Source organism: Macrobrachium rosenbergii, chromosome 49 (genome assembly GCF_040412425.1).
Source record: "Macrobrachium rosenbergii isolate ZJJX-2024 chromosome 49, ASM4041242v1, whole genome shotgun sequence".
Taxonomy (NCBI): Eukaryota; Metazoa; Arthropoda; class Malacostraca; order Decapoda; family Palaemonidae; genus Macrobrachium; species Macrobrachium rosenbergii.
Genome location: NC_089789.1, coordinates 37866631 through 37876105, shown reverse-complemented (window position 1 = coordinate 37876105; position 9475 = coordinate 37866631). Strand labels below are relative to the sequence as shown.

The 9475-nt window shown below is 34.8% G+C and overlaps 1 protein-coding gene across 2 annotated transcripts in view; it reads left to right on the top strand.

Annotated features, from left to right (window-relative positions):
* LOC136832260 (uncharacterized) overlaps positions 1-9475 on the top strand; it is a 291944-nt gene that overhangs the window by 62624 nt on the left and 219845 nt on the right. The window lies entirely within an intron of this gene.

The following is a 9475-nucleotide window of genomic DNA, read 5'->3' as shown; positions in this document are numbered from 1 at the left end:
AAAATAACGACGCATATTAGGAAAGGTCACCTATTAATTATACTCAGTGTATGAGAGTTAGCGACTGAAGTCACTTTACTAAGCATGAAGAGAATCTGCGATAATGCAAAATACCAACAAGGAAACACTGCAACAAGGTATGAGACTAACCAGTTCCAGGCACCTTCACAGGGCGTTGCAGATATCTGAGCATACTAAACCTATCTGGAATATACCTTCTTTTATTCAATTTTTATATGATGGTATTTTGCACTCAGACATCAGGTGTTCCTGAAATGTTACCGCGCCTGTGAGAATACTGATTTTGCAAGAGATCAAAAATATTTATTAAAAGATCCATTACGATTATTTGATCTATTTTTATTTCGACAAGATATGTCTCATTCGCCGAGAAGTCACAAAATAAATATATGAAATTCTACGGAGTTTCATCACCCGGTTGACTTGGTGATGTAGTTTTAAAATACCATCTATTTATTTGCGGAGCTCCGCTTTAAATTATCGTGCGAATGGCCTCGTTCAACACGTAAACTACATACCATACCTAAATATTTTTTTAGACAATATACGACACAATGAAAAATGACCATCTCAGCAATCGACAAGAGCGCACAACTCCATCAACAACATCCCCAAGCAAAAATTACCTTGAATAACACCCCATTACACCATCAATGGAAAACGGAAAACTCACGTTCGAGGATTCGCCCCGATATCGACGGAGGGAGAATGTTCGTCTCAGTTCCACAGTGAAATGCATAAAACCGGTGCCCATTTGTAGAGCGGCCCTTAATCATCTGCCGGTGCCATAACAGAGCCGGAGGGCCACTTAATGGCAGCTGGCGCTGCTTGAGAAGGTCGAGAGAATTGCCCTTTGCCCTATTCGCTTCGCCCCTTCCTCCGTTCACTGGGAATCTCTTGTTTATTATTATTATTATTATTATTATTATTATTATTATTATTATTATTATTATTGTAAGAAAGTACACCCTCTCTTCAACATGTTCTGTCAATTCATCGGACATATTACAACATTATTATTATTATTATTATTATTATTATTATTATTATTAGAAAGAAGATGAACACTATTCTATCAACATGTTGTCATTTCATCGGGCAGATTACAACATTATTATTATCATTATCATCATGGTGTTCATTCGAAAGGAGCAACAGAAAGTAATGAGAAATACAGAAAGAGGAGATCAGTTATCAGAAAACCAGAAAAATTAACAAATAAATAAATAAACAAAAATGTAAATAAATAATGCGAAGGATGATCTTAGTAGGCTGTAACAGAAGCAATGGGCACTTGAAGCCATTTCGTACCCTTCTGGACCACCGAGGATTTTCAAGTATACCCGAAAAACTCTCGCCATCCACTAGGGTGGTCAAACCTCGTCCATATTGTGACCCTATTGTCCCCCAAGGGGTCGCAATTGCGACCACTTCGCTGACCTCTGCCTCACTGTGGTTTCCACCGAGTGTGATCTAATACTTACGAAGTTCAAAGCATTTATTCCTTTCGAGGAATAAAGATAAAGAAACAAGAAACTCCTTTCTCTTCTGGACATTCAATAATCCGTACAATGACGGCCTCTTTTTTTCATGATATGAATTTTCGGACAGAAAACTATAAATAATTTAATTTTATTTTCCAGTTTCGTTTCTTTATCTTACAGACACACACACATATTATATAATATATATATGTGTGTGTATGTATGAACACACATGTATGTATGCATACGTATCACAATAAGTCCCTTAGTTCTTCCTGTCAAGATGCTCATATGAATTACAATCTCATCCACCTTTCTGGGTCTCCACTAAGGCTCTTGCCTGAGCACTAATCAAGAATCAGGGAATGGCCACTGTCTCCTTGCCGTCCTTCACAAGAAATCACGGACAGTCCTTATCAGTGATTAAAAGATTCTCTCAACTTTAGAAACTGAATCAATGAAAAACAAATAAATAAAGGAATACAGAATAGCCAAAAGATACGATGGCTAAACATTACGATAAAGGGAAATTGTCAAAACAAATCTTCACTGAAAAATCCCTGAAAGTCCGTCATCGGTGATTAGAATAATTCTCTCTTCTTAAAAGGGTAAAAGGACAAATAAATAAACAGATAAATAAAGAAATATATAACAGCCAGAGAAAGCGATGGCTAAACAAGGCGATACACAAACACAGTCCAAATAACGACGACAACGATAAAAAAAAAAAAAAGAAATTCAGTCAGAATTAAGCTTGACCTCGCGGTGGATGCCATAAACCCGTATTTTTTTTTTTAACCCCTCTACTCCATCTTTCCTTTTTGAAACCGAAATGCCTGTGGCGTAGCTTGAGTTAGTAATATTGGATTGGCGGAGAGAGTGAATTTGATGATTGGATGAAAGACTGGCGACAATGGAAAAGTTCGGCGACAAAAGAGAATCAAATCTGAAATGAATGGGAGGACCCGTCGAGCAGAATGTGAGAGAGAGAGAGAGAGAGAGAGAGAGAGAGAGAGAGAGAGAGAGAGAGAGAGAGAGGAGTAACTACATGTAAAGTGAAAGTGCCAAAGAGACTTTTTTTCTCGTTCCTCTGTTTCAATTCACTTATTTTGTATTTCCTTATTTATTCACTTCTCTGTCCATTCGTATCCTGGGTGTCGATGACCCACAAGAACAGACAGAGAAGTAAAAATTTTTGACAGAGGAGAAGAACGTACGGATGAAATGAATTAAAAATGGAAATGATTCACTTGCAACGAAAATGAAGAAAACGTAAGACAGATAAAAGATTTTATAAGGTATATAAACTCAATACAAGCAGGAATGGGAGTGAGGTTTGGTCTATTCCCCAATTTTATAGTTTTTTTCCCTTTTGAGTGTAACCATTACGTCAAATGTATCTATTTATGTAGAGAAAGGTTCTATCGACTGTTTTTTTTTTTTTGATGAGCTGTTATTTTTTGATTGACTGATTTGACTGATTATGAAATTTAGGTCTTGAAGACCAAGCACAGGAACCAATCAGGATTATTCAGCGCCATAATGAAGGTGAAACATATAAATTAATGATATGATTGATAATGAATAGGTGAATGTTGACATACTAGTAAAATTCAGTGTTAAAATATGAACGTAAAAAATGAAGAATGATATTAGACAGAAACAACAAAAAATATGTATATATTAAACTTTTATATTCAAAATACATACTCAGTATAAGAATAAATATGACTGTAATTGGTGACAAGTCATTATTCTTCAGCATGCATGAGAGACATACTTGGTTGCCACAGTTAAGGTAGGTGGTCAGGTTGACTGAAAGTTTTTCGACTTGTGCTTTGTAGTACCAAGATTCATACTTCTCAGTTTTTTGGAGTTTGATTCTGGCTACAACTTAAACGTGGAATGGTTTTCCTAGTGAGGTTGTGGAGTCTCCTGATCTCCAAATGTTTAGACGAGGAACAAATTCATTCCTGCTCTTTGCTGACGGCTCCCGAAACCAGGTGTATGGGTTGAATTTTCTATTTCCGAAAATTTATTTACTTACCCACCTTTTCCTGTAACTTATCCCTCTCTGCAGGCAGATCTCTCTTTGGAGCCGTCTTGGGTTTAAAGTCGGTTGACTCTGTCCACAAGAGTCCTCAGCTGGAGATTTGAAGAGAGAAACAAAGAAACTTCCACCTGTGGTGACATCTACCTAATTCACTTGACTTCTTCTTTATCATTAGATTTTTGTGATAATTATTTCCCTCAGCTACAATCCTTGTGATTTTAATGTTCTTTTAGAAGATTATTCTTGATATAACATCATTTCATTCACAGATGTTTTCTGCTAAACTGTAACCTTGACTGCTTGTCATCACCAAGTAAAAACATATACTATATATACTGTATATATATACATTCTGTATGTATATAATCTGTATATATATATATATATATATATATATATATATATATATATATATATATATATATATATATATATATATATATACACATACACATATACATCATATCGCTAAATTGCCAACGAATAAAAGCATTGACAAAGTGTGGCGGTTCTTCCTCCTTTTTCTTACTAGAGAGAGAGAGAGAGAGAGAGAGAGAGAGAGAGAGAGAGAGAGAGAGAGAGAGAGAGAGAGAGAGAGAGAGGGGCATCTTTTTCTCCCCTCGGACATAAAAGGAGTGGCAGCCGAAGACAAAAGAATCCAAAACTCCTCCGTGAAAAAAAAAAAGACCATTCAACGAGTATTACTATACAACAGAAGAACAAATAAAAGAACATGAAAGAGGCACCAAAAAAAAAAGACTTGTTTTCCATTTGCTTTTTTTTCATTTCTACTTCAATTCCCAAGGCGATGGTGATTGTCTGCGAGCCTTTCTCTTTCTCTCTCTCTCTCTCTCTCTCTCTCTCTCTCTTACAGACAAATAAACTACAAAAGGGACGAAGATCTATTATTTCTCTTTTTTTTTCACGAATGCGTATGTCTCTTGGTTCTTCCAGTCGCATCTATTATTTTCCTCAGACTTTTTTTAAAATTTTTCTAATACATTTGATTAGGTTTTTTCGCCATATTTCTTTTCCTTGTCTGGGAATAAACTTACCGAAACGACCAGTTATTCTGACATGAATCTCTTGATTGTGGGTCTCCTTTGGCGGAGCAATTACGCAATATCAAAATAATATATTCTGTATTGATATCAACAATATTATAAAACTCACGCAACACTGAATCTGGTATCTAACACTTTCTTATAGGAATATATAAATTTTCCTACCTTTTACAGATGTAAAAGTCTGTTAATTCTGTTCATCTTTAACATTTTAGGAAAGGTTCTTCAGGGGGATATGAATCTAGCCCGACATCTTGATTCTAAGGCAAAATGGACGATAACCTTACGTTCTTAACTAGCCCAGACCTGTTGAAGATAGGTAAAAGATGGGGAGTTGAGAAAAAGTGGCATTAGGTCATATAGGAGTCTCTTAAGAAACAATAAGAATAAAGGGTCTCTATTATTTTTTATGTTAAAACTCCCGGAACTGAAATCTTTCAATCCGAAGTAGGAAATACTTGAACAACAGGTCTTAAAATTCTCTCTCTCTCTCTCTCTCTCTCTCTCTCTCTCTCTCTCTCTCTCTCTCTCTCTCTCTCTCTCTCACGTTTTTCTGACGATAGTTCCTGAATTATGAACTATACGCAGTCGAGATGAAAGATGCACGATACAGTTAATATTTTAGACATTAAACTATCTTCTTGATTGCAGGATGGACGTATCTTTTTTTTTTTGCATAATATTAACGAATATTCAAGTATTTTTATTCTCCTATGCACGGCGAAAGCAAAGTGAAGAGCAAAAGATAAAAAAAAAAAAAACAAAAGAGAACATATATGAGGAAGTTGAGAAACAGACCCACGCGTAGAAGCACCACCTACCTTCACAAAAGGTGTCCCCTTTTCCCCTCTCTCTCTCTCTCTCTCTCTCTCTCTCTCTCTCTCTCTCTGAAAGACAAATAAAATGCTGCATTCGAGAATGTAGGGAGGAAGGGGAGGAATTCTCGGGGAAATTCATTTTCGGATTGGAAATGACCTGGAAGAGGAAACAGTGAAATAGGAAAAAAAAAAAAGTTTCATATACAACTTTATACATTTAGTATTCAGAACAAGTGGACCCAACTCCGAGATAAATAGATGGGAGACAATGAGAAATGCTCGGTGCCATTATTTATGGAAGGTATTGTTACTTAGTGCTTTACACGGCTTGGGAAAAGTGAATACTCCCGCTCTATTGTCCAATGGTTTGTTTACAAAAGATAGGTTACTGTCTAGAAGCTGGTAGACAGTACTTTATGAGAGCCATTCAATCGCATATATATATACTGTATATATGTGTGTATATGTATACATATATATATATATATATATATATATTATACATATATATATATATATATATATATATATATATATACATATATATATATATATATATATATATATATATATATATATATATATATATATATATATATATATATATATATATATATATATATATATATATATACAAAATAACACAGGTAAAAATGGCACAAGTGAAAAACAGGAAAAAATGGCACAAGGGAAAAAAATATAATGATTCATTTACAATGTTTCACCGTGTTTAGTACTAGCCCCTCGGAGATCAGATGCACTTGGGGACATTTGATCCCCGAGGGCTAGTGCTAAATACGGCGAAACAGTGTAGATGAATCACTGTCTCGCCGTGTTTAGTACTAGCCCTAAATGAATTGGTGATTTCACAAATTCACTGAAAATTTCAGGGATTTCGTGAAACACCTGGTTTCATAGTCTTACTGTAACACAGACACACGCACACACACACATATATATATGTGTGTGTGTGTGTGTGTGTGTATGTGCGTGTGTGTCTGGAAAGTCAAATGGAAGAAAGAATATGAACGGAGGTACAATAATAGGAATGAAAGAAGTTGCAGCTAGGGGCCGAAGGGACACTGCAAAGAACCTAAAGGAATGCCTACAGTGCACCATGTGTGATGCACTGACGGCACTACCACCTACGGGGATGAATACCTGATTAAAATGTTAATCTAAGTTAAAAAGGTTTCGGCAATTAAAAAGAAGGAAAACATAGATTAAAAATTTAGGAAAAAACTGGAAAACCAATGCATATAACAATGCAAATTCCTAAAATTGTTACTGAAGATTTCAAACCGAATACTTTGGATAATGATGAAAAAAACACTTTAAATTGCATCAAAGATATTAAGAAAACACAGTGGATAGAACATATTTCCGATCTCTAAAATATAATACAGACATTGGGAAAATAAAGCAAAAAATTCATATTTAGCATCTGCAAATTTTACCACGATTTAAAAAAACGCATATTCTTAATTCTGTCAAATCTGTTTTGAAGAAAACAACACCAAAAAAGAACGCATATTCATAACTCTATAAAATTTGTTTTGAAGAAAACAACACAATAAATAACGCATATTCATAATTCTATAAAATTTGTTTTGAAGAAAGCATCACAAAGAAATAACGCATATTCCTAATTCTATAAAATTTGTTTTGAAGAAAACAACACAATAAATAACGCATATTCATAACTATAAAATATGTCTTTAAGAAGACAACACAAATAACGTGACATGCAAGTTCTTAATTTTATCAAACAGACTTCGAAAATAACGCGAATAAGGCGTATTTCTGTATTTCCGTAAGATACAGCCCCCCCCGAAAATGACAAACATGACAAACATCTCGGCTTTAAGTTATTGTCTGACAACCTTCCACCTCTGCATCTTGGCTTCTACAATTATCCACCTGGGCGTTTGTCGGTTCAAAAACGAAGGGAAGCAAGACCCAGGGTTTAAAGTAGTCGATGTTAGGTAGACAGTCAACCAGACAAGGAGAGAGAGAGAGAGAGAGAGAGAGAGAGAATGAGTTACGGGGGAGGGCGCTCGGTAGAAAGAAGACGACGCTAAAAATAGCTGACGTGTTTCTAAATATAGAACGGCCCGGTCCACTCTACATACAAGTCTCTCTCTCTCTCTCTCTCTCTCTCTCTCTCTCTCTCTCTCTCTCTCCTCTCCCTTGTGTTCTACTGCTTTGGATGCATCTCGAGAGAAAGAGAAGCCTCTCACTTGAAAGTGGGAAAGGAAGGTGCCGTGTTATTAAAGTGTTTAATGTTAGCCCGAAAGCGACATGCTCTTAAGAGAGGACGACAAAACAGATAGAAAAGAGAGAGAAGAAAGAGAAGGATTACGGAGCGTACAGAGATGAAAAGGGGAGAAAGGGATGAGGCTGAAAGGCATTTAGAGGAGACTGTGGGGCTCTAAGGAGCGTTACAGAAAAATACACGTAATATGTATATTTATATATATATATATATTTATATATATATATATATATTTATATATATATATATATATATTATATATATATACACACATATATATATGTATAAATATATATATATATATATATATATATATATATATATATATATATACATATATATATACACATACATATACATATATATATATGGGATATATATATATACTGTGTATATACAAACACATACAAACAAATACATACATATATATATGTGTATGTATATATATGTATATGTACGTGTATATATATATGTATACATATGTATATATATACATATAATATATATGTATGTGTGTGTAATAACAATTGTGAAGACTTCTTTGTATCTTAGGCACTTTAATAATAATAATAATAATAATAATAATAATAATAATAATAATAATAATAATAATAATAATAATGGATAAACAGAAATCAAATACAGAGGTTCCTTTTTAGTTAAAACACATTATTATTATTATTATTATTATTATTATTATTATTATTATTATTATTATTATTATTATTATCATGAAATTCAGCGAAGAAGAACCACGGGAAAAGAAGAACGAGTGAAGGAGAGGAAGCAGCCATGAAGGCACCGGCATACCCTCTTCTTAAAGGTGAAGGTTACGGGTATGAAGGAAAATATATAAAGGAAATAAAATCAATCGACATTTGGGTAACGGACAAAAGGAAACAGTTACCTACCTGAGGTACCCTGTTGCTGAGCCATAAAGTTACCGAACCCGGTAACCCTGGTATTGAAAGAAAGCTACTGAACCGGTCAACCCTGGAATTGAAAGTTACCGACCCGCGAAACTGGAAACCCTATTATTTCAAAAGAGAGTTACTGAACCGCGAACCAGGAAACCCCGTGGCACTGAAAAAAAGTTACTGAACCGGGGTACCCTCGAATTGATAGTTACCGAACCGGGAAAACCTTGACCCGAAAGCCACAGTTGGCAAACCGAGAACACCTGGAACGGAAAAATTCAGTTCCCGAGACGGGCGACCCTGGAATGTACGCCAAATAATGTAAGACGGGGTTTCATGGCGGGTGTTACGCAGTGGCTACTGAGGAAAAGAGGCTTTCTTAAAATCAACTTAAGGGGTAATGATACTGATAGAGTACCTTATAAGAAAAAGAAGGCCAAGAAGGGTTAAGACAGGTTAGTCGATTAAAGCCGTTTCCCCTGGTTCTACCTTAATGGAAATGTAAAAAAAAAAAATAGCCACTATTACTTACGCTGCTGGATGAGGTCACTCTACAGCTCTAGCCACAAGGATACCGAAACATGTGATGACAGTTAAGAAAAAAAAATAATATATATATATATATATATATATATATATATATATATATATATATATATATATATATATATATATATATATATATAAAACTTACCTTCTAAAAGCTGATTTAGCCATTCAAAACTACAAAATGATCTCTAGAGCAAAGACAAGATGTACACCTAAGCCAATAAACAGGCAATGGATCACACTATAAATCAACACAATACAATACTTGCAGGGAAAAGCAAAGACGTAACTAGG